Genomic DNA, 27,813 nt, shown 5'->3' with positions numbered 1-27,813 from the left:
TTGTCAAGTGCCCTTGGGCTCAATACATGTTTCTCGTAAACTTTGGTCCCGAAAACATGGAAGAAAACATGTTCTTCCACAGAAGGTGGCGCAGGACTGACAGTACTGTCTTCATTCACAGAGACAAAAACGGAGACCCAGATGTGCCTGGCCTTGAACACAGGCCCGCAGTGGGTGTAGAAATGTCTGAAGGTGTGGTCAGGTCACCTTTGGGTAGAAGGACCTCCGTGACGCATGCACGCTGTCCTGTCTGGGCACTGCTGTCTCCAGCAAGGGGCACAAGGTTACTTCTGTGCCCTGGGGCACGCCTCCCCTCGGGTCACCGCCTCACACTCGAGGAGGCGGTCCCAGAGTTGGCCCCCGGGCCACACATTGGGACTTGGACTTCTTTTGCTGGGGCCTCCGTGAAGCCAGCACTGATACCACCCCCGCTTTCCAGATGAGGAACCGGCAACCCCAGCGGGGGCAGCCTCCTGCCCACGCCTTGCAGCTGCCAGGGGGCTGGGCAGAACTGAACCCGAGGCCACAGCACTGCCCCCACCCACTCGCCTCCTGGTTCCCTCTCGCTTCCCCTCTCCCTGCCAGGAGGCCAGCCCAAGGCACTTGGCCAGGTCTTATCTGGGGGTGCCCTGGCTGCTCAGAAACAGAAACCAGGCACACTAGGGAACCTGTGGCCCCCAGAACTGTGCTGTAACCCACCCATTTTGAGCCCCAGTGTGGAAGGACCCCAACCTTCCCATTCAGAATGGCCACCACCAAGCCCTCTTCCTCCGCCTCATCCTCTCCCACCCTGATTACTGCAATAGCCTCCTAATCGGCCTCCCTGCCTCCAGCCTCACACCCAACCAGCGGCTGTGACTGAGCTCTGGGCCCTGGGACTGATCTCCACATGGATTCTCTCTGCATAAAACCCTCTGCGATACCTGCAGCCCCACAGACAGCGTGTAAATTCCTCAGCACAGTGGACCTTTCTTTCACAACCTGGCTGGAGAAAGCATCGGGGTTAGGTGGAAGGGCTCAGGAGCCAGGCAGCTTGGGTTCGAATCCCAGCTCCACTGATTACCAACTGGAACACCTTGGACAAGTTACCCCACCTCCCTGAGCCGCCATTTTCCATTTCCCCTAAAGAATGGGGAAGTTACAGCACCGAGATCAGGGCTCTGCTGAGAAGAGTAAATGAGAAAAATACAAGTAAGGCACTTTGCATACACTAAATTCTCAATTCACCCATTCCACGCATATCTATTGCCCTGCGATGTTCATATAGCAGTGAGTTAAACTGACAAAAGTCCCAGCTCCCTAGGAACTTACATTACAGTTAGGGGAGAGAGCCAAAGAAAAATAAGTAAAACAGGGTGTGTTATGTGCTAGAGGAAAAAGAGCAGAGAAATGAGGCAAAGGGGTGGGGGTTGCGATTTGAAGCAGGAAGGTGCGGTGGAGGTGATGGGGAAGGCTGTTCTAGGCAGCGAGAGCAGCCAGTGCAAAGGCCCTGGGGCACGGTCAGGATTGGGTGTTAATCATATTATTACCCTCACTCTTTCCCAGCCTCGCCTCCCTCCATGTGCTCCCTCACACACTCTCCAGCCAAAGGAACTGCAAGAGCCTCTCCAAACCCTTCAATGTGCTGCATCTTCGTACATGCCATATCCCATGTTGCAATGCCTGTCCCCTCTTCGCTTTTCAAATCCTACTCAGCCTTCAACTAAAAGGCCTCCTCCTCAGGGAAGCTTTCCTTGATTTAGAGTTCATGTTCATCTCCCTTGCACCCTTCTGCTATAACCTGTAACTGGTTAGCTGCCCCCCTCCCACACTGGTCCGTGAGTTCTGTGAAGAAGGTCTGGGTTCCACACCGCACCCCTCTCTGCCTAGCACAGAGCCTGGCACGGGGTAAGGGCGTGTACACCGACGTACACTGACCTCCAGCTGAACGAGTGAAGGACTGAAGGCCACCCCAGGCCGCCCTTACATAGCCTTAGCCCAGGGATGCCACCACCCGTGCTGCTGCACTGCGAAACACAGGCCTTCCCAACACAGATACAAATCTGCAATAGGAAACGGGCTTTTTTAAAAATAACAGCACATTCTTTTTTCTTCATTGTTTTTTTTTTTTTTTCTTTCTGCATGGCTTGTTTTTCCGGTGCGGCCCTTGGACCAGCTGCAGGGAAGCCCCTCCCAGGCCCCACTCTGAGAACATGGGCTCCGGGGCCTCCAAGGACGCCCGGACCCCAGCAGGGTGGAGCTGCACCACACGATTCTACACCAGTCCTGGCACCAGAACCCCCTCGCTCAAACCCCAATGTTGGGGGCGGGGTTACCTCCCAGAAACTTGTTCTCAGGCGAGGGCTTTACAACCCAATGTGACATTTCCCACGGGCTTCTCCTCAGTGGGGCTGCAGTTCTCTGCCCTCATTCAAAGAGGGCATGCCCAAGGAGGTGACATGCGTCTGCGAGGGTCCCAAGCCTGGCCACAGCACTGTGCAACGCTGGGCTCCTTACTTCCCCTCCTGGGGCCCCAGTCCCCCATGTGTGAGATGGAAATACTAATCCCCACCTGTGGGGCTGTCCTCTGCACAGGGATGTGACATGCTTGGTGCCGCATCTGGCACCCGGTAACCCTCCATAAACATTAGCTGCCTTCATCTCCATTCTCTTCACCTTCATCATCCCTGGGTCTCCTACTGTGTCTCCTTCAGCGTCCCTTCACTGAATTGCATTCTCTCCAGACCAGCAGAGACCTCCAAAGGCTGTTGAATCTCACATTCCTGCCCTCCTGGAATTTCATCTAGTCCATCCCAGGAAAACGGTCCTTCTGGAGCAGGGTCGTTGGTACGTACGGGGAGCACAGTATCCGTTCTCCACCGGCCAGTCACTGGGCCTGCCGTGCCTGACACCTCCTCCGGCTGGACCCGCCCGCCCGCCCGCACCCCAGGGAAGCAGGGTCCGTTACTCCAGTCCTTAGCCCACAGCACAAAGTGAGCCCATGGTCAGTGCTCAGGGACTGGTCAGAAGCTGTTTAGTGAGCAGCTGTTGTGTGCAGACACTGGAAATATGGGGGCACGCACCAGCCACCCCAGGCCTGCCCTCTCGAAGTTTATGATTTGATGAAGGAGTGAGGCTGCAATCAGTAATTCCACCAACAAGTATAAAACTGCTACTAAGATGACTGCTACAGAGGAAGGGTCTGTGGGTCCATGAGAGGCTGTAACGCAGGGCTCGACCTAATCAGGGAGGGCTTCCCTGAAGAGGTGATGCTGAAGTTGAAAGATGAAGAACGAGGAGGCCTAAGCAGCAGAGTAGAATGTGTGGTTGGAACAGAGAGGACAGCATGAGGAAAGTACCGGGTTAGGCAGAAGACGACAAAGAGAAGGATACAGGACAGTGTCCCGTGGGGCCTGGAGACAGCTTAAGGATTCCTGTCTTCCTTCTAAAAGCAGTGGGAGCGTATGGAGGCTGTTCAGACAGGGTGGACAGACTCAGATTCGTCAAAAAGGTCACCTGGCTGCGAAGGATGAGCCTTCCCAAGCGTGTGTGTACAGTTGACCCTTGAACAACATGGGTTTAAAAAGCCACATATAAGTGGACCCGTGCAGTTCAAACCTGTGTGGTTCAAGAGCCAACTTTTCCAATCTTCAACTGGGAATCCACAGACATGGAGGGTCGACTGCAGTTACATTTTTGCAGAGTCAAAGTTATAAGTAGACTTTTGATTTTGCTAGGGGCAGGGATTGGCACCCTTAACCCTGATCCTGTTCAAGAGTCAAGTGCACTTATCTCTGCCAGGAACACTCCTCTAGTCCATGTGGAAGGCAGGGCAGCCTAGGTTAGGCTATGCTGCGGTAACAAACAACCCCCAAATCCCAGTGGTTTAAAACAACGAAGGTTTAGTTAACACTCATGTTGCATGTCCCGCGACTGTGGGACATCAAGGGGCTCCACTCGTGTAGTGTTGCAGGGACCCAGGCTGGCAGAAGCAGCCACCATCCCACACACTGCCAGTTGCCACGCCACAGGAAAAGGGCACTCTGGAGGGTCCATACTAGCAACTAAACACTTCGGCCCAGAAGTGACATGTATCACTCTAGTTCAGACCTCACCAGCCAGTCACACGGCCCTACCCAAGCACTGGATTCCACCCTACCATGTGCCTGGATGAACCAGAAATATTCAAGGGAGAGCATTAAGGACCACCACTCTCCCACCCGCTCTGGCCCTTCGCCGACTCATTCATTAGCTCAAACTGCTCAATACTCCAGAAGGAGGGACCATCAGAGTGTGCAGGAGAGCCTTGGGGTGCAGAGACCCAACGGAGGGTGGGTGATGAGGCCAAGGAAAAAGTGGGGGGCCGGATCTCTCAGAGACTTTCAGGCCACGGTAACAATTTGGTTCTTTATCCTAAAGGCACTGGGAGGACTTTTCAGTGCTGTAAGCAGGACGTGGGAGGCCCGATGGTGCTGCTGTTGAGATGGGCATGGAGGGGAGGCGGCAGGTGGGCCATTAGGGGGCCCTTGCTATCGTCCTGGGGAGAGTCAGGGGTGGCTCGATGAAGAAGCTGAGGAGGAGATGGAAAGAAGTGGACAGATTCTACGTATAGGCTAACGTTCCCTTGACCTGCAGATGGAATGGATTGGGGAAACAGAGTCACCAACCAAGCCTCCTGCCTTCAGAACTAGTAGAATGGCCCTAGCCTTGGCCAAGATCAGAGCCCCAGAGGAGGTGTAGAGAGGGAGATGAGGGGACAGCCTTGGACGCCGTGTATTGGTCGTGACTGAGACAGCCAAGAAGACAGGCGGAGGAGGCAGCTGAATACACAGGTATGCACGCTGACTCCTAGCCCCGTGGTCTTTACCTCTTCCACACTTGCCAATGCTCTATCTACTACAGGCGAGGAGAGGAGAACAAATTTATGAAGCACATCAATCCAACGGGTCTGAAGGACAGAACTGTAACTCAAGTCAAAATCGTATGTAACTGATGGTTGTGACGGCTGATGAAGAGCTATGAAGGGGGCCTCATATATTTGAGAATGTCACCAGCGAAGGGAACGAGATCCTGTCCCAGCTGTTCCTTGGAGGCCCTGCTGGTTGGGACTGGATGGACCTGGGTGGGGCCGCCAGGATACTCTGGTATTCCCAGGACAGTCTATTCTGCACTGATTCCAGGGAATGAGAACAACGCTTCTTAAATCATGTGTCAGCCATGGGCTGGGCGTTTTGTCTCGGCCGTTTCACTGGACCTCACAGCTGCCTTGACAGACAGGCTTTGCTGGCCCCGCTCTAGGGAGGGAGAAGCGAGGTTCATACAGGTCAGATAACAGTACGGAGTCCACGTGGGAGGATTCCAATGGAAAAGCCCCTTTCCACCAAACACTCCCTAACTGCCAGGGCTGTATTCCCAGAAGGGACGACTTTCAGACACGTGCCAACAGAGCACTCTGCTCGCCCACCCATCAGAGTTGGTGGGCAAAGACCATGCCCCACTCCCCAGGGAAGAAGACCACAGCCCATTAATTCTGGTGGGTGGATGCCACCCCTCCCCCTAATACCTTCCTTCCCCTCAAGGGAAATGTGAGCAAAGGCAAGCCTGAGTGCCAGAGGCAGGACGCTCCGTGGAAAAATTCCTTTGCCTCAGCCCAGACAAAACCCCCAAAGTTTATAGGGTTTCCAGGCATCAAGAGCATTCTCTCATTATTGTCTCCTGTCCCCACGCACAAAGAACTGGGTGTGTTTCCTTTCAGCCACTCTAAATTATATACCACAGCCTTTCCCCACGTGAAGCAAACGCGTAAGAAGGAAGAGAGGTTAAACCCTTTTCTGCCCAAGTCTCAGCCCATCCTGGGGGTCTAAGCCCCTATAGCGCAACCCGGTTCAAGACACAAGCAACTTTTCAACCAGCATCGCCCAGTGCTCAAGACATTAGTATTCTCCTTGCAGCGACTTGCCTAGGCTGTGCTGGCCTTGACCGGAGAAAGGTCATTGGCCGCGAAGTTCCCGCAGTTTCTGCATCTGAGAGTACCTTGGGGATTGCCAGTAGGGGAGATGCGGGCTACACTCCGGAGGGATTTGCCAGAGTCTACACCGCAACTGAGATTTAAAACATATTAAAGAAACGGCCTCCGGCTCAGCCACGTGTAGCGGGAAATCAAGGACCGCGACAGAAAAAGCCCCACCGCATTCTGAAAAATCCGAGCCCCGCACATCAGCCGCGGACGCCCAGCCGAAAGTGCCTCCTAAAACTAGGCCAGCGGCCGCGACAAGCCAGCCCACCAGGAGCCTTCGGCGCCCCGCCCCGCGCGTGTCGCCGGGTTCTCATTCCGAACGCTGGGCCCGGGCCGCCGCTCCCATTGGTCGGCGACCACGTCCGTCAGTGGGCGGGACGTCCGCGCCGAGAAAAGGCTACATTGTAACAAGGCGAGCGAACGAGGAGCTAGCGGGGAGGAAGGAGGCGGAGGGGCGGCCCCCCGAATCCCGCAGCGGCGGCGGCGGCGGCGGCAGCTACCTGCCGAGGGTTAACCCACCTAAAGGCCGGGGCGAACCGCCTCCCCCCGGCCTGCACCCGCGCCACCCCTGTCCCCGCTCCGCCCGCGCCGGTCGCTGACGGCCCGCGCCCCCCGCAGCCGCTCGCAGCCCCTGCACCGGCGGACCCCGCGCTAGCTGGCAAACTGCCGAGCGCTTTCCGAAGCCATTTTCAATGGCCACATTGGCTACCGGGGCTGACTCACCTTCCCGGGAATGCTGCGGCAGCCGCGGGGCCCGGGCGGCGCAGGCGGCCCGGCGGGCGGCTCGGCGGAGGCGGCGCGGCCCGGGCGGGCGGCCCCGCGGCGGGAGCGGCCGCGCTGCGGCGCTCGGGTCCCGGGCGAGGCAAAGTTTCAGCGCCAGCCTCGGCGCGGCGGCGGCGGCGACTCGCTGCTGCTCTCCTCCCCTGCTTTGACCACCATCTTATTAGTACAGGAAATGACATGGAAAACGGAAGAAAGCGGCGTTTGGGGCAGACGCGGACCCCCCAATTCAGGGGCCGGAGACGGGACTCACCAGCCGCGTCCCAGCCCGGCCCCGGAGAAAACTCCCGGAGCCCCCTCGGCCCCCGCCCGGCGCGTGGCCCGGAGGGGGAAACGAGCTCCACGAACTCAAAAAGACAGGGCGAGTTTTATAATACAGCCCGAGGAAAAAAAATCGAGAAAAAAATAAATAAATGAAAAAAGAAAAGGTTAAAAGAACTTTCGAACTGGGACACTTTTTTTTTTTCTGGTCGGAATTAAAAGTTCTCGAATTTTAAAAAGTCATTCCGTAGCGGGGGCTCCCAGGCTCTCCGGGTCCCGTCGCTGCCCATTTTGAACCAAATAGAGGGATAAACGCGTTTATATTTTTAACCCTTTCGAGGCTCCGCCGCCCTTTGCAGGCCCGCTCCCGGTCCCGTTTAACCCTTTGGATGCCCAACAGTCTAGAGATAAACACCCAAGTTGTAAAACACAGGCGTCCCGCTGAAAGCTGAGGGTAAGGGGCTTGGGAGTTCGTTTAAAATGTTAACTATTTACGTGGGGCTGCAGTTTTAAAGTCGCGAGCCGCACGTGCTCTTCAAGTGGAAATTTGTTACCGGGATTGAGATTCTGAAAACCGGAGGGGCCGGTCCCTGTCCGGCTTGGGAAAGATGTTTCAACGGTGCTCACTGGCTCGGTTCCTCCGTTTCTCCATCTGTGAAATGGGATTCAGCATCACAGAGAGGCTGAAGGTAGCGAGGACGAGACGGAGGATTTTCTTGGAGACAGAGTGCTTGAAAGTCTGAAAGCCTGCCTTTGGCGCCTGGAAAACCGACGGGCTGGGATGGGGCGGAGGACAGCGCCAGGACGGCGTAAGCCGGGCAAACATTCCAGAAATAATCCCTTTCCTTGGCGTTGCCTGCATGGCGCGTGGCCGAACTGCCAAGTGTCTCCTGCCAGGGAAAGCTGTCCTGTGCTGGCTCTAAAGCGGGGGGCATACCCCCAAGTCGGAGGTTGATGGGAGGGATTGGATCCCAGAACGGTACCTGGGCGGGGCTGCCCCAGAAGCAGCGGCGGCCCCACCCGAAGGTCCGTGCAAGCCCCGCAAGAGCGGGGACAGGCGACTTCAGGGTAGTACCCCAGGGAGATCTCCTCCCAAGGGGGTGGAGTTCCACACAAACCTCTAAGCCGGCAGGGAGCGCGGCCCAGAATGGGCGTCCGTGGTCAGGCCCTGGGACATGCTCCTGACTCTTGCAGTCTTTGGGAGACAGGGTGGGGGTGGTGGAGGGGAGAAGCACTTTATGCACGAATCATCGATTTTCCTTGACTTTGGCATCACCAACACAGCTTCTTGGAACCCCACACCGGCTACTTGCTGTGTGATGCTCAGTGGTTTACCTGCTCCAGCCTCAGTTTTCTCACCTGCAAAGCGGGGCACGCTAAAGCCCACATTGCTGGCTCTGTGTGAGAAGCCACGAGAGTGTATTTACAGGGCCTCCTACTGAGCCGCTCACAGTAGATGCTCAGCTAACAGTAACCGATGCCATAATCATATGACATTCAGTACAACTTTACATTCTCCTAAGCTCCCTGCCAGGCAGAGTACTGGGTACTGGGGGAGTACCAAGATTGGTTAGGCAAGGTCCTTTACGGAGGACTCAGTCTGGCCAGGAGATGGAATCGCTCACAGCAATTCAAATTAATTTCATACTTAAAGCACACCCAGCTTCCCTAAATATTGCATGGAGGCCAAGGGCTTGGGCAGCTGGAAGGACACTGAGGAAGGAGCCTTTAGTTCCTTTTGAAGAGCAGGGCTCGCCGAGGAAGTGATATCAGAGGTTGCACTTGAGAGGGGGTTGGAATTTCCACCAGTGGCAGGATGGCATTCCAGCGCTGTGAACCACTCGAGCGAAGACCTGGAGGAGTCACCGCGCCCAGGTGTTTGCCAGGCAGTCGGCTGTGACTAGGGTACAGAGTGAATGGCGCAGGGGAACCGGAGATGAGGCTAGAAAGTCAGGCAGATAAAAAGAGAGAGTGGTCACATCTTCCAAAAAGCAAAGAGGTCCCTTAAGAGAATTAACTGGTAAGCGAGGCCAGGAGGGGATTTCTCCTGTAGTGCTGCTTTTAGATTTCGGGCTAGAGCTGAGGAGTGGGCCTGGGTCCCCGGGCATTGCAGCCTGGGGCTCCCCACTCGGGCAGTGCAGAGACACTGCGTGGTTCAGGGATCCAGGGCTGAGGGGCCCGCCTCTGCACACTGTAAACCGTGGCACATGACTCTTCCCTTCTAGGGTCCAGGTTCCTCCTGTGTGATATAAGGAGTTTAGAGCAGAAGCCCTGCATCCTGCCCTCAGGAAGCTGCCCTGTAGGTGGGTAATCAAAACCAAGGCACAGGATGGAACCTGGAACCAGGCTGGGGGAGCTGCTGAGGTTGTCTCAGAAGGGAAGCCTGAGGCAGCTCAAGGGCTGGCACAGGTGATCTGGGTCAGTGTGGGCAACAAGTGGCCCCAGGGCCTGAACGTCATCACCACAGACACTCGGTCTTGTGAGGTTGTGCCTCAGCTTCCCCAAATGGGCTGAGTTTTGCCTGAAACCTAGAAGTTGGGGTGGGGTGGGAGCTCCACTTGAATTCCCTGAGACCAGGGGAGGAGAGGGAGGAGAAGAGGACCGAAAGGATAGAGCCCGAGACACACACTTCCTGGGAGAGTACCTTTGGGCTCTCAATAATACAAGGCAGCTCTCTGATCGCTATTTTTCCGACACGGGAACCACACTCAGAGGGGTCAAGAAGCCTGGCCGAGGCGCTAGAGGAAGGACAAGACTCAGACCCAGGTCTGCCCGACTCCATTGCTCGATGGCTTCCCCGCTTGCACATTTCTGGTTCATTGTCCTTTTCCATGTGGAGCCTTTCCGCCTAGTGGGTGGTAAATTATTTTTCTGATTTCTCCCTCAGACATATCACACATGAGGAGCTGACCGAATCTTTGTGACGCAAGGTCAGGAACTCCATGACCTCCCTCTGCAACACCTGTGCTGACAGTCCAGTCCCCTCCAGGCCCCCCTGAGGACACTGAGATGCTCTACGGTAGTGAAGCTCAGCTATTTGTAAGGAAAAGCCAATGTGGTCTTCCTCATCTACTGATAATAATGATACTTAAGCAGAACATACGTCCAATGAGCTGCAAGTGGAATGTCCACACCACTGGAGATTCACGTCCCCATTTGCTATAAAACAAGGACAGTGTTTATTGGGAGAGATTTCATTCAGGATTTAGTGCCTGGAAGAAAACTAACACTGAAAACCATCTGCATGTCCCTCGAGGAACTGGCAAGCCTCTCCCTCGCTAATAAGAAGAGCTCCGTAACTGATCAGGTTTTCCTTTTTGCACAGGCTGCCAGGAAGCTCAGAGCCAAATTCCACCCTCACTCCCAACAACTTTGGCAGTTACTCCCTCCTCATTCTTCCCTCTCTACTTCTAATCCTACTGACTCGGCCTCGTTTTCTCTGCTTTTTATTAAAGATATCCCCTTTTTTTAATTGCAAGAAAGACATGTTTACAATAAATTCCCATTTGGAAGAGTTGTTGAAGGGACCCAGATTCCATGGGCCTCGTGTTAAGCCAGGCATGGTTCTGTTCTGCTCTGGTCTGGTCCACTTGCCCGGCAGCTGAGGGATCCCTCTCTTGGAAGGAAGGAGGGACTGGCTTAAGACCAAGGGATTCCTCACCCAGCTGCCGACAACAGCTAGGATCAAATGCCCTGGGTCAGATCATTATTGCTATTTTTTGCTCTAATGACAAGCAGCTTGCCTCTCTTCTGCCTGCTCCCCAGGAGGCACAAACCACTATCCCCCACATGCCCCGGAAGCATCCCCCATTAGACCCTCCTGTTAAGGGGTGGCAGGGAACGGACTCCTGTCTTGCATGTGAGCCCCTGCTGCTTACAAACTGCCTACCACGGGCCCAGCCAGGGGCGGCTGGGGGTGGAGGTAGGGATGGTAGGGGGTGGGGCAAAGGAGCAACCTCAGATCATGCGGGTAAGGAAGGTTTCTCAGAGGAGGTGGCATTTCAGTGGGAGTCTTGACAAATTCAGAGGAGCCAGCCCCACCGAGAATTGAGCAGAGAGTTCCTCCGCAGGGGACGCAGCCCCTGCCAAGGCGCTGAAGCGGGACCTAGCTGGGCTTGCTGTGTGAGGTGGCAGGCAGAGGTCAGCGTGCCCAGAGTACGGTGCGGAAGGGGACACAGGGAGGGGGGAGAAGTGGGTGGGATCTGAGTCACCCTTTGCCATGCTTCAGATTGGTTTGCAGTGCAATGGAAGCCACTGGCAACTTCACAGCTGGGGAGACGAGCCGGACCTGATGGATGTTTCCACACAATCCTCTTGGCTGCCATGTAGCTTCTGACATTTACTGAGTGCCCGGGGAGTGGGCAGGCACGTCCACAAAGCATCTTGCTGAATTATCTCCATATTAGAGATGATGTGGGCATGTCTCTTATTTCTGGCGGCCCAGCATCTGATTTCCCTTCCAGCGACTGGGAAACTTCTCACCTTCTGAGCCTTGGGGAGAAGCAGCGTGTGCCCTCACTGTGCCCCCCTAGAGAAGCTGAAAACACCAGGGTTTGTGCCCCCCCCCAATTCATGTGCTGAAACCTAATCCCCAATGTGATGGTATTAGGAAGTGGGGCTTTGGGGAGGTGATTAGGTGAGGAGGGTGGCAGCCTCATGAATGGGGTCAGTGCCCTTATAAGAGGCCCCAGAGAGCTCCCTGGCCCCTTCTGCCCTGTGAGGACACAGGGAGAAAACAGCATCTGTGAACCAGGAGGTGGGTTTCCACCAGAGACACCGAATCTGGCAGTACCTTGATCCCAGACTCCAGCCTCTGGCACGGTGAGCAATAATTTCCTTGTTTTTAAGCAGCCTCAACGGACTAAGACACAGAGCCTCCCTGAAGGTAAGGCTCAGGCACGTGACAGAGACTCAGCCAATCAGATGCTTTTCCCCACTTGGAACTGGAAGCTAGTGACACACAGAGGCCTGGATCATGGACGGTCCTTCCTGGAGAGAGTGGGGAGACAGTGGTCAGTTCTCAGGGCAGGGACGCCGGAGGCTGGCTCTAGCAGAGCTGAGGGATGGGTGGTGCCAGCTCCAGCACCTGTTGGTCGGTGTCGGGCAGTGTCCTCACTGCACTGGCTTTGTGGCATGACCTTGGCTGTGGCTTTGGCTCTGTGCACCCCACACCTGGTTCTTCAGCGTTTCAGAGGGCCATGAGTCACCTGAAATCCTTTCAATATATTCCTTGCCTGCTTACATGAGTGTACTAGTTATTTATTGCTGCAAAACAAATAACCCCCAAACTTAGCAGCTAAAGATAGTAAACGTCTATTATCTCACCATTGCTGAGAGTCAGGAATTCTGGGAGCGCCTTAGCAGGATGTTTCTGGCCCGGAATCTCTCACGGAGTCAGGCAAGCGGCCAGTGGGGCTGCAGTCACCTGCAGGCTTGCCTGGGGCTCAGAAATCTACTCCCACATCCCCTCAAATGTAGGGTGAGCAACAATTCAAATTTGCCCAGGAGCGAGGGGGTTCCCAGAACATGGGACTTTCCCCTTAAAAGCAGGACAGTCCCAGGCACACCGGGTCAGTTGGTTGCCCTATTTACGTGACTGTTGGCGAGAGGCCTCAGCCCCTCGTTGTGGGCATGTCAACAGGGCAGCAGGGCTGCTCATGGCCTGGCTGCTGGTCCCCCCTAAAGTGAAGGATGAAGGACAGAGAAAGAACAAGAAGCAAGCTGCAGTCTTTTATTTATTTATGTTTGTTTTTAAAATTTCTATTGCATTTTTTCCAACACCATTTAGTCCTCTTATACCTCCTCCCCTCAGCAATCATCTCCTTGTTGCCCACGCCCATGAGTCCTTTGTCCTCTTTGCTCAATCCCTCCACCCCCTAACCTCCCCCTCATTAGCTGTCACCCCGCTCTCCATCCATGAGTCTGTCTCTGTTTTGCTTGTTAGTTCAGTTTGCTCATTAGGTTCCACATATGAGGGAGATCATATGGTATTTTGTCTTTCTCTGCCTAGCTTATTTCACTTAGCATAAAGTCCTCCAGGTCCCTCCATACTGTCAGCAAAAGGTGAAAGTTTCTTCTTTTTATGGCCGAGTAGTATTCCATTGTGTAAATGTCCCATAGTTATTTTGTCCACTCATCTATTGATGGGCAAGTGGGCCACTTCCATATCTGGATGAGTATAAGCTGCAGTTTTTTATATAACCTCATCTCAAAGTGTCATACCACCCCTTCTGCCATATCCTGCTGGTCACACAGACCAGCCCTGCTACTGTGTGGGGAGACCACAGGGCATGTGAATCTCAGGGGGCTGGTGACCAAAATCAGCCAGAGTGATTTCTGTGGCTTGCAGGATTAAGACCTAAGAAATTACGTAGCTTACAGAAGGCTGTACAGCTGTTCCCCGGAATTCTCAATGGTGAACATAGCCAGGGGAATCAGCAGAGGAGTCCACGGCTCTCTGGTGAGCGCCAGCTTTGGGGCTGGCCTTGCAAACTGCCCTCGCCGCAGACAAGGGGCAGGACAGGTTGACATGAGCGCTTTGTGGGGCACAGCTTCCAGACTGGGGTCCGGGCCACCCCCTCCGCTGCAGGGCATCTCAGTTGTGTGGTGTGTGGGAGCCAGCAGTATGCCGCTCTAGCTTTCTAAGCCTCGGTCTCTTGGCCTGGAAATTGGGTTGGGAATGTGGAATTCAATCATTGTGCCACAGACGAAATGTGTTTCTATTGTTGTTCTTCTCTTCTTGCCCAATTGAGCTAAGGAGGGAGGGAGAGATGGAGATGGAGACCACAGGGGACTGTTTCCCAGTCCCAAGGATAAGACTCCCAAATGCCACACATCCCCCAGACCTGCAGGACCCCATGGGGGATGAGGGAGGAGATTCAGCAATGCTGGGGGGAACTGCACTGAGACAGACTTCAGCTCCAGGAAGAAAAGAACTGCCTAAGAAACAGAGCCCTTTCTTCCCCTCCCCACCCCCAACAAGAGGGGCTGCCAGTGCAAATGGTGAGCTTCTTGTTACTGGAGGCATGTAACCAGGATGGAGGGTGGGGGATATCTTCTGGAGATAATTTATGCTCAGGTCAGGTAGTGGGTTTGATGAGCTGAATACTCCTGACCCTAGGAAGAGTGCAGCCGTGTTGCTACGTCATGGGCTCTGCAAGTAGAGAGATGTGGGACCTGGCCCTGCCCCTGCTGATTGGCTGCTGGGAAACCACAGGCAGGTCCTACCAAGCGCAGAACTTCAGGCACCTGATTTGTAAAGGAAGGGACCGGTTCCCACATACCACCAGTCCCCGGAGCCGCCCCTGTCGGAGAGCTTATCCCTGGTCCTGGAGAAAACGGAAACCGTAAAGCAATGCAGGCTGTTTTCATAAAGTTAAATCGGTTCAACTTGCAGGACTATCTTTTGTCCTAAGATGATGTGTTTTCTACTATTTTGGTGTTTAACTGTTTTTTGCAAACTGATGGTAATAGCATACGTAAAAGATGGTGGTGGTTTTCCTCAGTGATCTGACTGGGCGAAATAAAAATGTATAGTAGTTCCCTCAATTATTTTAGAACGTGCATGAAGTTAAGGAAGGCAGGAATCACTAGGTGATTTCAAAGAACCTCCAAGACTGTCCTCTCTTTTCCCTCTCTTCTTTCATCCACTCGCTCACCCATCCCCTGATTCCTAGGGCGTTCACTGCAGACCCGCCGCACACCAGACACTGACTGCAGCCACCTCCCAGGTGATGCTCACGGGGTCCCTGGGGGACATCCAAGTAAGGACATGTAGACACGTGGATAGTCAGATTACGTCAGATTCTTCTATCACACAAATGCTGACGCAGGCTTCCTTCCACGGATGTCCTGTGTGCTGCTCTCATTCCTCCCTCGGAACGAGTTCCAGAAGCGGAATTTCAGGGTGAAAGCATGTGCCCAGCTTTATGTCCTGCGGCATCTCACCAAACCACCCTCCGGAGACTGGACCAATGTCGGTTCCCATTGGCTTTGCAGGGGCGTGACTGTTTCTCTGCTCCCTCACGCCGAACGCTGTCCATCTGCTTGGTCTTCAGTACTTTAAAGTGCAAGTGGTGCATCTCGTTGTTGTTTTAAATGACACGATATTGTTAGCAAGATAAGCATACTTTCATATGTTTAGTAATCTTTTGTGCTCATTCTGTGACTTGCTTGATTATGTCCTTTATTCATTTTAAATTGGGGATCCTGTGCCTTTTATTGATGTATAAATGTAGCTTACAAATTAAGGATAACAAAAGCCTCTGTTTGAAATATATCATGCAACTTATTTTCTTAATTCTGGCACTTTTTGTAAATTTATTTATGATGTGTCTTTGCTGCATGGAAATACAAATGTTTTCTGTTTTTCCTTTATGGGTTTGTGGCATTGTTAGAAAGACTTTCTCCTTTAGAAAGTTATAAAAAAAATTTTCCTAGACTTTTTTCCAGTTTAGTTCTGTTTAAATATTTGATCCACCTGGAGTTTATTTTGGTGCAGAGCAGGGATCCGACTTCATTCTTTTCTTTAACGGGGAGCGAGTTGCCCCAGCACCAGTCGTGGGGCCGCTCGCCCGTCTCACGGTCCGGCAGGCTGCCCGTGCCCTGAGCCGACTCCCACACCGCCACGGGCTTAGTCTCGTCTTTCCACATCGTGCCACTGACTGTTGGTCCAGGTGTACGGAGCCAACCTGTTTAAACTATTGCAGCTCTGTGGTACGTTTTAATATTAGAAAGGACATCGCCTCCACTGCTTCTTATCTTTTTATTTTAATCAATTTAGTCTCTTCCCCAAAGGCAGCAATTTTGAAACTCTTAGCTGGTATGGCCTCCATTTTCCTCAATTGTATGCTACTCTTGCTAGCTTTTGGTTAATCCGTTTTAGACATTAGCTAGTGACTCTCTGAAGGGGTAGAGGAGTCTTGAGTTCATGTATACTCCATTTTCCCTGACTCCTCGCCCCGCCCGCCCACCACCACCCCGGTGCACGCTCAGTGCGGTCAGACCGCCAGGCTGGGCCGCACCCCTGCTCCGAGCTTTCCCTGTGAGGACCGTGGGAGTGCTGTGACACACTGTAATTAAATTCCCTTTGTGTTACAGCTTTTGTTTTCATGGAATTCATAACAGACTCCTCTTTTTCATTTGCTTACTTTTTTTTCCTATAATGAGGATCAGCAAACTTTCTGAAAAGAGTCAAGCAGTAAATACTGTAGGCTCTGGGGGCTACCTGTGGTCTCTGTCCCATATTCTTGGGGGGGGTTGTTTTGTTTGGGTTTACAACCTTTGCTTGGCTTGGCTTGCGATTCATTTACATTGTTGCTTGAAGCCGCAGTTTGTCCATTTTCAGTGCTGAGTAGTATCCCGTTCCAGGACATACCGCAATTCCTGCCACTTTATTGCCCTTCCTAGCAGATTTCCTTGACCTAATTTTTCAATATTTAAACTCTCTTTTTTTAAAAAAAAATCACCTCTCTGTATTTTAAATTTCCATCAAGCAACAAGATTTCTTGCTCTCGTTTCTTATAGCTTCTTTTATTTTTAATGGGTGCAGTGTTTTCTCCAAGAATACCTTTCCCCCACTCTTTGTTTTGTTGGCTCCTTCAAGCTCTTTCTTGTCCCCTATTTACTGTCTCCTCTTTCATGCTGGATCAGTGGCTCGTGGTCCTTGGCTGCCATTGCGGTTTTCAGAAGGAGGCACTACATAGGCTGTGTGTGTTCCTGGGTGGGCGGGGTCTGCAGGCCGGGCTCGCTGGAGGCCGAGGCTGGCCGATGGGTTCCGGGGCATGCAGGTCTTCCTTCTTTTACAAAGAACGATGCTCACTCTGTGTGTGTGTGTGTGTGTGTGTGTGTGTGTGTGTGTGTGAGGGGTACAGGGGTGGGAGCTGGGTCTAATAAGTCCAGTCCTGGGCTGATTTTAAAGTGATGCCAGATCAGAGGGACCTCTGATTTTGGACCTGAGGGGGGAGGAAGCCGGAGGCCTCAGACTTCTTATTCATCCGTGTTCCACCCAGCACTTCCTCACCCTCCTCGTGCCCAGGGAAACCAAGTTCAATGCCTCTCTGTGTGCACGTCTCTAAGAAAGGTGTCTAGTGATCTGCAGGGCCAGAGAAGGGTAGCCCCTTGATGGCCATGGGTAGGGTTGGGATGGGTCATCCGGGGGCCTCCCTGCTTCTCGTACAAAATTTGGAAAAACATCCCCAGGTTCCTAGCCACAGCCTTCTAAGGGTCCCGGTCCCTCCCGTCCCTGAGCCTCCCCTGTGGTCTGGGTGAGCAACTGGCTTTCTCCTTCCCCGTGGCCCCCATTGGACATACAGAAAGTTTGACACTTTCTTAAAAGATTTTATTTATTTATATTTAGAGAAAGGGGAAGGGAGAGAGAATAATCCATGTGAGAGAGAAACATCAATCGGTTGCCTCTTGTAAATGCCCTGACCAGAGATAGAACCTGAAACCCAGGCATGTGCCCTGACCGGGCATCAAACCTAAGACCTGTCACTTTGCAGGATGACACCCAACCAATGGAGCCACACCAGTCAGCGCCGGACATGCCCCTGGATTCTCTGCTAAGGCATCCCTCGCTGCAGCGCCTTCCACCTGTTTGCACTGTGACCTGAGGTTCCCAGGCTTCCGCCTTTCATCCAAGGTGGGCTTTCTGTTGCGTGGTCTCTTCTTCTCGTCGGAGCCTGATCTTTGGAGGGGAGGAGACGGAGACCTCATCACTTCACCCTAACTTGGCAGGCTCCCCTTAATCTTAACAGGAAAATTGTCTCCTGTTCTCATCCTCTTATTATTCCAGGTAAAATTTAGGATCAAGTCCAAAGTTTCCCCTTCTTTCCACCTGCCTCCCTCCAAAACATCTCACTGGAATTTTCTTAAGTAGACTTTACTTCTTAAAGAGTTTTAGATGAATGGAGAAATTGTGACGATATTATGGAGAGTTCTCATACACTGCTCAGCCAGTTTCCCTTACTTTTAACCTTACGTTAGTGCGGCACATTGGTTACAGTTCATGAAGCAATATGAACACGTTCTTATTAACCCACGTCCACAGTTTTTTCAAATCTCCTTCATTTTTACCTAACGTTCTTCAGTTAGGGTTCCACTCAGGGTGCTCCGCCGCATTGAGTCAGCAGGTTTCCTTGGGCTCCCGGCCGTGACATCTGTCAGGCTTCCCTTCTTGTTGATGACTGCAGCATAGAGAGGAGTGTGGTCCGGTATTTTTCTAGAATGCCCCTCTACCATAGTGTACCTGATGTTTCTGTCTGGTTGGACCAGGGCTGTGGGGTCCGGGAAGGGTCCTCGGGTTTGGATGGAACACTGCTACACTTGTAGGGGAACCTGAGGAGCGTCGGCATTCCCACAGTGTCGAGTTCTGCTCCAGGATGCGGCGCGTCTCTGCGTCCCCGTCGAGCCCTCTTTCACGGTCTCCTGTGGCGTCCCATCGTTTCCTTCCCACGGACCTGACGTCCGTCGTCCGCTTTATCTCCAGGGACTTCATAGCCTTCGGTGCGCTTCTGAGTGGGCTCTTTTTCAATTACGTTTATTTTCTCAGTTGTCCTTGCTGCTGTACTGGAAAGCTGCTGATTTTTACAAACATACATCCTGACTAGCTATCTTCCTAAATTCACATTCTGTTTGCAACTGTTCTGAGTTGATCCCCTTGAACTTTTTAAATAAATAAGAATATCTCCTTAGGAGATACTTTGCTTCTTCCTTTTAAATATGCATGCATCCTTGTTAACTCTCCTTTATCGCTGCATTAGTCAGAAGACCAAAACTTCGGTGACTAGGAGTGGAGACGACAATGGGCACCTTCTTGTTGCTGTTGTCAGGGACGTCAGCTTGTAACTTGTTTTTCTGATATGTGCTATAGTGTCTAATAATCTCTTTCTTGTTTTTTGAAGATGTCCTTCCATTTCTATTTCAGTAGGAGTTTACATTGGGAATACAAATTGAATTTCATCAATGCCTTCTTTCAGAATCAGCACCTATTTTTCCACATGAACTTCGTACTGCAATAGTTATCGCTCTGTTTGATCTCCCTGCAGGGTGCCAACCTGCTTCCTGCCCAGGCGCCCTCAAGGGAAGCCTCTGTGCCAGGCTCTGCCCTCTGCAGCTGGGGTAAACCTGAGCCTCTGGCCACCCTCGGAGGACAGGCCACATGCGTGGACATCAAGCAGTAAAAACTGGGCTGGGAGCCGTTAATGGCACCTCAAGATCTCAGAGAAGAGTCTCATGCGGCTGGGACTCTGACCCTGAAGGAAGGTGCTAGCACTTGCAAGGGATGGTTCTGGCTCGGGGACTGCTGAAGGAAGCCAGAAATGGGAGCCGATGTCTGCTGGAACCAACTGCCATAGCCAAGGTCAAGAACCGTTGCCGAGGTTACACTGACAGGAATGGACAAGAGCGAGAAGGACCAAGTCCCTCCACCCCTTCCCTTGCCTTATGCCAGGGGTGTCCGACCTGCGACCCGCAGGCCTCCCAAGTGTCCCAAGATGGCTGAGAATGTGGCCCAACACAAAATCATAAATTCACTTAAAACGTTATGAGGTTTTTTTGTGATTACATGTCGCGGTGTATTTAATGTGTGACCCAAGACAACTCTTCTTCTTCCAGTGTGGCCCAGAGACACCAAAACATTGGGCACCCCTGCCTTATGCTCTCCTCCTAGTCACCCTCCAAGGGCTGGGGGCCAGCTGGCAGGTGAGGAGGGAGATGTTCAAGTGGAACCCAGTGTCACAGAGCCATGCACGGAGCAGTGGGTGTGGGGACATCTCAAAGGGGAGGCACAGGGTCCCAACAGCCAGACTCTTCTGGAACCTGAAGACTAGGTGGTAAAGTTAACCCTCAGCAGCAGCCCTTGGGTAAAACCATCATGGGCGGGAAAGGAGAGAGTGAAAAAGAAATCGGTGGTATGTACAAGCGTAAACCACACACACACACACACACACACACACACACACACATAAGCAAGAAGGAAATACCCCTTGCTCCCTGCTGGTCGCTGGGCCACAGAGGAGTTTTACCATTTCTCCCTACTACGCGTGCCATGCGGCGTTTTCCCTCAGCCTGAACCGTGGCTGGTTGTGGTGACCCAAACCTTCATTCCCCAAGAGTCTGGTTTTCCAGGGGTCCAGCCTTTATTGACTGCTGTAGCTTCACATCACCTTTTTCATGGAATGGGAGAATTAAGGGGCGCCCCGGAAAGTCCTCTGGGTTAGACACAGCCCGTCTGCGGCAGAGGGGCAGTCCGACTGGGTGTTCAGGACCAGCCACGCCACACAGTCGAAGAACCTCCTCTCCTGACTGTGCGCTCAGGGCAGGAGGGGCCCAGAGTGCCCACCCTTATCTGCTAAGCTGAGCGGGCCCGTTGCCGCTCCAGGGTGACAGTGGTTTTCTCTGGGGAACAAAGATTTCCAAATTAGCAGAGTTCAAAGTTGTGGGGACGAGATGGGAAAATTCTGTGCACGGTTACCAGCTATAATAGTGAGAGGAGGCACACCCACTCCACATTTTCTGGCCGTGTTACTGTGGAAATGAGAGGAAGGATGCCTTGTATTGGCTGCTGAATGGAAGCGTATCCTACACCTTGTGACAACATTTCAATGTCAGTGTGCTGTCTCTTAAGGAGCCTTTCACCGAGTCTTCCAAAGGCCATTCCACTTTCCAGCTAGGCCGCCTGCTTCCAGATGACGGGGTGCCTGGTAAGACCAGTGGTTTCCATGGGCCCAAGTCCATTGTCGCTCTCTCGCCATGAAACTCGTGTCTTGGTCAGAAGCAACATTGGGTGGGAAATCATGATGACGAGGTGGCATGGGTCCAGAGATGACAGAAATATTGTAGACGATGAAAGTAAGAAAACATACAGAATATTGATTTATCCAAAACCAGTGAGAGAGGGAGAGAAAATGTGTGCCTCTGTGCTTGGGGGCGGGGAGCTTGGGGTTCAGAGTAAGTCAAAGATGATGTCTAAAATGAAGAAGAAATCAAGAACCAGTTCTACATACAGGTTGTTTGGAAACATGGAGATGAAACAGCAGAAGTTACGTAAACAAAAAGAATCATATTCTTAGAGCCCGAAGAGCTGATTGTCATTTACGAGATTCCTGCTGCCTAGGGAATGGTTTCTGTGCAAATGAGAAAGGCGCCTCTTCCGTGTAGTACTTTACTGCCCTCTGCTGGAAGACTGAGGTAATACCACCACAAACAGGGAGCGGCAGATGGGACTGTGTCCCCTGGGTTATGCAGTGTACTGGATTGTGAAGCTACTGCCCAGCTGTCAAGCAGTGGCCAATCTGAGCACTCTGATGGGACCCTTTGTCTTTGAGCTGTATGGTGAGGTCACTGTGTCGGGCTGGCTGGCCCAGAGTGGCCTGTCCTCCTTCTGGGTTCTGTCACCACAGGTCAAGAAAGAGCCCCTTGGCTGTACCAACACGCCACATGCTTGGGATCAGGCTGCACGTGGCTTCCAGGGGCTCCATCTATGGCCCATCTAGAAGAAATTCCTGAAAATCTATAGGGTGCACCTGACTGTTTTCCTAGATGTTCCTGCAATCCTTTCCATGCCCCCCACACCTGCCTCCCCCAACAATTGTGCATTTTCTTGGTGAATTCAGCCAGGGTTTGGGGGTGAGAGGTGGGGGGTCAGACTCCACAAGGACGTTTTACTTGGGCTGCACTTTCCCACGCCAGCCTGCGGCCTCCATGTCGTGGCTCTGGTTTCAGAAGCAGTTACCCCCCTAGAAAGGGGATGAGAAGTTCTTTGTGCTAAACTTGGCATTGCCAAGCTTGAATGTACTGCCCCTCCCAGGGGTGTCTGCATGCAAAGAACGTCAACCACAGCGGTAAGGGAGAGATTCAAAGTTTACTTTGAGTCATTGGGTTTTCCTGTTTGCTAGAATCCTGACATGTGGATTGGTAATTACCACGCCCCAGCTGGGAACAGGTCTCACGGGGCCCAGGCACCCACCTGCTGCTCCTGCAGTGCCTCCAGCTGAGAGAGGAGCGGTGGCTTTGGGCAGGTCTGGTCACCGGAGTGGGGGAAGCCACACCCTCGGACGGGGCTCCGAGAGTATGGTGGAATCAGAGGCTCAGAAAGGGCAGCAACTTTATGAGACAAATAGTTCACCTCTCCCCATCTAGTGCCTCAATCCCTCTACCTTTTTCCTACCGGTGGGGGGGGTGGTTATCAGCTTACACTTACATATCCCCAAGGACAGGGAGCTCACTGTCTGATAGAGCAGACCCTGCTGTCTGGAAGTATCTGCCTCAGGAAGTACTTCCTTTCCCCGTCCTGCTCCTACATCTCAGTCTTGGTTCTGGCCATGCTCCCTCCTCCCCACGGTGGCCTCCAAGCATTTGCAGGTGCCCCAGAGTGTTCTCCTCTCTGGGGAGGGCTGATTAAGGACCCTTTTAGCTGCACATGACAAAGCTCAGCTCCCACTAACTTAGGCAAAACGAGAGTAGCTGGTGGCGGACACCCTGGGATAGCCACGGCGCTGCTGGGCCCAGGGGAGCCAATGGCGTCTTCAGGGCGCTGCTCTGTCTCTGACGCCCCTCGTCCCTGGCGGTGCTGCTTTCCCTCCTGGGCAGTGGAATGACGGTCCCGGGCACCACCAAGCCTCTGTCCTGCCCGCACTGAAAGAATCCATCTCTGCTGACGGCCCCAGGACACAGGTCAGGATTAATTACGGTTCAGAGGGCCTGAAATTGGAGGTGGCTCTAGAAGGGTGTCAGGGCACAGGTCAGAGGTGAAAGGTCAGGGATCTAGTCTACCCGGAGGGCGGGGAGACAACAATTTTCGGATTCCCAGCCCGTGCGCCCAGGGGTCCAGGGCGGAGAGCTGGGCTGCCTTCGAAGCCGCAGGAGAACCTGTTATCTTCCTGGAGAGTCAATTTTCTTCAGAGTAATTTAAAGCACTATTTTTAGATTTAAACAAAAATGGAAACATCATGGAGCAGAATGTCGAATCTATATGTAATTTTGAGACAAAACCCAAGACTTCAAAGAAATTTCACACTTGTGTCAACTGCTTTGGGCTAGCTGCCTGGCCTGCTGGATAAACGCGTTCATTCTTGCACTAGCAGGCATGTCAAGGGGCGGCAGAGAAAGTGCTGGAGAGAGGGCTTGGGTCCCACAGTCGAGAGGTGCTGGGCCTGGGTCTCCACGTAGCTGCGGGGCAGGCCTGTGAGGAGGTGGGCCCAAGGATGTCAAAGGTGCCCCTGAGGGGTCCTGGCTGTGCGTGACCCTCTGCTACCACCCGGCATCAGCTCGTCCTCATGCCCACCTCCTGAGCGAGCCCACCCCCCAGGAGGACATAATGCCCTCTGAACCTGGTGCCAGAAGCCCAGGCCAAGCGAGAGGTCTGGGGGCTATGGCAGGAAGGGCGGCGGAGAAGTGCGGGAAGCAGGTGCCCGCTCCTCCCCACAGCTTTGCCTGGAGCCGCGGGTGCGCAGGCAGAGTAATCCCCTGGGAGCTCATGGCACAAACCAAGGGGGCAGACTGCAGCCCAGTGCCTGGCCCGGTCCTGGGGGTCCTGCTGGACCTGCATCACCGCTCTGGACGCTGGGTCATGAGGAGATTTGGGGGTCCCGGGTAAGAAGCCAGGGCAACCGGGACAGTGACGTGCCCTTGGGGACATTTGGGACAGCACTCTTACCAACCGGTATGGACAGTTTCGATGTCTCAGCAACCAGGACATCTGTCCTGGCTGAAAATGAGCCTGTACGTGGGTCTGATGGAGCAAGATCAGATGCAAATCCAGCCCAAATTTACTGAGCACCTACGATGGGCTAGGAACTGGGCAGCTTCGTGAGCATTATCTAGTTTAGGTTCATGAGAGCACACAAATCTGCCAGCACATATTCAGATCATGGAGGATTAATATGGAAACAGAAGGAGGTGGAGCCAATCCCCAAACATGATAGGTAAAATCCCACCCTCGTCCTCACCCCCGCCCTGTGCCCCCCTCAGCCAGGGGTTGGCTGTTTTCTTAAAGGCAGATGGTATGAAAGCTCAGCCTTCCCTTCCTGGTTTCCCCTTTGCCCGTCTCTGTTCTAGCTCACGGTTCCCCAAATTTCGTCTTCATCAGAATCAGCCTCATGGTTGCATGCACAAAACCACGTGTGCACATTGGGGAGAGCATGAGGGGGGTTTCAAGGGTGGTTTCTTCTGTGCTCAGTCGTGGCCTTACAGACTTAGAACTTTCCCTAGGACGGGCGACAGCTGCACGCACTGTGGTTGGTCCCACTTTGCAGGTGGGAAAGCGGAGCCTGGAGTTGTCGTCCATCCAAGGTGACACGGATGGTGGGGACTGGGGTCAAGCCAGGTGTGTCTGATCCCAAGACCTTGCGCCTGGCCACCCCAGTGGTGCCTGGACGTGGAGCTCCATTGGTCACTGAGATGTGCATCTGTGTCCTGACAAACCCGGGCCTGGTGACCTTGGTGCAGACCTGATGGGGCTCCACTGTTTGAACTGTGTGCGTTGTTTCTGTGTCACACACTCAGCGGAGGCTCCCGAGCCCCTAACCCCAGGGGGGTGCCCGCCTGGGGTTACCTCCAGCCAGCTCAGCACCTCACCTGACAGGCCGAGGTGTGGCCTGTTGACCACCACACTCAGCGACGCTGCTTTCCTGCTCTGGATCAGAAACAGTTCTCTCTGGGCTTTAACGGACCTGTGTCACTCCTCCTGCCCGAAGCCTCAGTTCCAGAGCCCGGGTCCACTTTGGACAGGCTCCCCAGCTTGCAGTAAAGCTCCTCCACTCTGCGTTCAGTCTGTGATTTCTTCCTCTGTGGCATGTCCCCCTCCGCAGGATCAGCAGTCAGTCCAGCTCCTAGCCGCCTGCTTCTTCCTGGGAGTTCGGGGTTGCATGTTGCAAAGCGCTCTCTGTTGTCTGAAAGCATCAGCTCTGGGCCATGTGGTGTGGCAGACAGACTTTCCACTACGGCCACGATAGTAGATCTCCCATCCACACAGTCTTCTTATGGTGCCACCCTGAACTGCTGCCGTCCCGTGCTGGGACCTGTGTCCCTTCCTTTTGGCCTGGACAGACCACTGTGACCGCTTTGCCCAGGGGAGCACAGAGGAGAGGCTGCGTGGCCCCCGAGGCTTGATGTGCGGACTGCCATGCGCTTCTGCCTCGCTCTCCCCGGACACTCCCTCTTGGAATCCGGTGGCCCTGCTGTGGGGCAGCCCAAACTAACACGTGCAGAGGGACCTCATGGAGAGGACAGCCAGTGTCCCAGCCGTCAGCCAGTGTCAGCCACCAGATCTGGGTGCGGTGATTCCTGCCTCCGCTGTCGAGTCCCCCGCAGCCTCCGAGCCCCCAGGCGTTGCGGAGCACAGGCAGACGAGCTCCATTGTGCCTGTCCGAAGGTCTGGCCCACGGAAGCCATGCTTATAGTTAAACAGCTGTCTCGTGTCCTCAGTTTCTCTTGGCGTGTCACACAGCCATGCCGACTGAAACAGGTGGGTAGCGCAGAAGCAATGAAGAAAAGAGAAGCTGCCCTGGCTGGCATAGCTCAGTGGATTGAGCTCGGGCTGTGAACCAAAGTGTCGCAGGTTCGATTCCCAGTCAGGGCACATGCCTGGGTTGCAGGCCACAGCCCCCAGCAGCCGCACATTGATGTTTCTCTCTCTCTCTTTCTCCCTCCCTTCCCTCTCTAAAAAATAAATAAATAAATAAATAAATAAAATATTAAAAAAAAGAAAAGAGAAACTCACAGGACCAGAGAGCAGCTGGAAGCCAGTCCCTGCACCCTGGGCCCCCGAAGATGCCGGGGCCTCCAGGGGAACGACCCCGTGGCGTACCCAGGCAGGCTGGGCCCATGTGGGGCTGTCGCCCGAGCAGAACTCTGGGCCCCTGCAGGCCCAGGAGCGTGGGACCCCCTGCCTCCAGGGACAGGCTCACTCAGGCCCGCGATGACCCCAGAGACCCTCCCTCATCTCTGGTGCTGCACAACCTCCTCTGTTCTGTGTGATCCCAGGTGGGGAGCTTTCGATCACGGGCAAGCCCAGGAGGAAGAGAAACTCAGGAGACAACTGGAAAGCAACTTGAAGTGGGTGTGTCCTTGCCCACCTGAGTGTGTGGGACAGGATCCTACCCAGTGCCACGGGCTTCGTATCACTCAAAGGAAACTGTTAGGATGTTTTGTTTTGAGACGACCTGACCACATGGTCTCAGATATGCCTGACCCTGACCCTGAGAGAGTACTCTGTCCCATTCACTCTGCAGCCCGGGGGCTTAGTGACAGGCACCTTACAGAGCACTCAGAGCTGCTGCCCACCGAGGCTGAGGGTTCAAGCAGAGGCTGGCACAGCTGTGACAGAGGAGAAGGCAGGGCCACAGACCGCTGCTTCTTCCCAGCAGTTCTTATAGTGGCCGCCAGACGATGGGACAGGGCCACACCAGGATCCAGGGGCAGGCCATCAAAGAGGTGACCTGGGACTGGGAAGCCCAGTTTTCTCCAAGGGCCATGGTGTCACCAGGACTGGAAGGAGGGGCCCCGGGGCTCGATGAAGCTGTGGCAGCTGAGGCTGTGTGCCATGATCTAAATTAACCAGAAGGCCATTTCGTGTTCCCAGGTGGCCCCTGCCTGACGCTTTGGCCAAACTCATCGTCGCATTTAATCTGCAGGTTTCTGGTTGGTCCTAGGACCCCGCCCCCACCTCCCTCCCGGACCTTCCCTCCCTTTTCTTTCTCTCCCAGGCTGTGTTTGCCCCGCAGCTCAGCCGGGGCCTGAGTTCTAAGGCAGAAGCTGGGGACGAGCCTCAGTTTCTTCATCTGTAAAGTGGACAGGCTTCCACCCAGCCTGCAAGGTCAGTGGGAAGACCGAGTGTCTTCACCCCTATGGTGTCCCTGAGATCTCATGGCAACCCCAAGCCCTGGGAGGGCACGTGTCCTCACCCCCATCTCACAGATGAAGAAACTGATGACTCGTCCCCAGTCACTTGGCCGAGCCCAGACTGAGGCCCAGCTCTGCCCTGGCTCCCTCCCCTGCCCCACACTGCTCCGCTGCCCCGCCCCCTCCTTTCACTAGACTGCTTGGCTCTTCTCACCTGCTCCACTTAAAAAGGCCCCCTCTGGTGCTTTGTAACCCAAACGGTCCAGGTCTCCTGGCAACCTGTTACCAGCACCTTGACCTGGCGCTTTCTGGGCACAGTGGGCCTGGGGCCCGCCCAGACAGCTCTGAGGGCTGCGCCCTGCCCAGCCCATGCTGGCTTGAGGGCAAGGCCGGGGGAAAGCCTAGGCTATGGAACTGCATGACCTGGAGCACCTTTCCGCTGAGCCTGCGTCCCTCGGCTACCAAACGGAAGTCCCCTTGCAGGACGGCTGTGGAAGTGAATGGGTGGCTATCCTTGAAAGTGCTCGGTGGCAATAGCCATCTTGGTCCCCCTCACGGCGCCCTTGCTGTGTGACAGGCTCTGAGTTAGGCCCCTTTCTACATGACCTCACTTTGTCCCCACAAAAGTTCCCTGAGGCCAATATTATTGTTGTTGACTCCTTTATTGAACTACAACTTGTATAAAGTACACAAGCGTTGAGTGTACAGTTCCATGGCTGTTACAACCGTGTAACTGCCACTGCGTTACACATCTTTTCCAGAACCCTTTGAAGGCCCGACCCCTGGGGCCCTTCATTCAACACTCATGGAAGGTAACGCTGTACGGGTGAGGTTATTTATACCCATTTTACAGATGAGCAAACGGAGGTTCAGGGAGGCCTGTGTGTAACGGCTTCGGGGCAGGACCGAGATCAGTCTGTCTCTTACCAAAGCAC

The 27,813-nt window shown here is 53.9% G+C and overlaps 1 protein-coding gene across 4 annotated transcripts in view; it reads right to left on the bottom strand.

Moving 5' to 3' along the window:
• Window positions 1–7,072, bottom strand: part of PRDM11 (PR/SET domain 11) — an 81,627-nt gene extending 74,555 nt beyond the window's left edge. For 3 of the 4 annotated variants that reach the window (XM_045825603.1, XM_045825607.1, XM_045825608.1), the window contains exon 1: window positions 6,719–6,927. The gene's annotated coding sequence lies outside the window, so the exon portion shown is untranslated. Of the gene's footprint in view, window positions 1–6,718; window positions 6,928–7,028 lie in introns of those variants that run through there. The other variant, XM_045825606.1, reaches the window with a different exon arrangement.
• Window positions 7,073–27,813: the final 20,741 nt, after the last annotated feature.

The sequence above is a fragment of the Phyllostomus hastatus genome, unplaced genomic scaffold (assembly GCF_019186645.2).
Source record: "Phyllostomus hastatus isolate PE091 unplaced genomic scaffold, TTU_PhHast_1.1 phas_scaffold_585, whole genome shotgun sequence".
In the NCBI taxonomy this organism is placed as follows: domain Eukaryota; kingdom Metazoa; phylum Chordata; class Mammalia; order Chiroptera; family Phyllostomidae; genus Phyllostomus; species Phyllostomus hastatus.
This window is presented reverse-complemented; position numbering and strand designations above follow the sequence as displayed.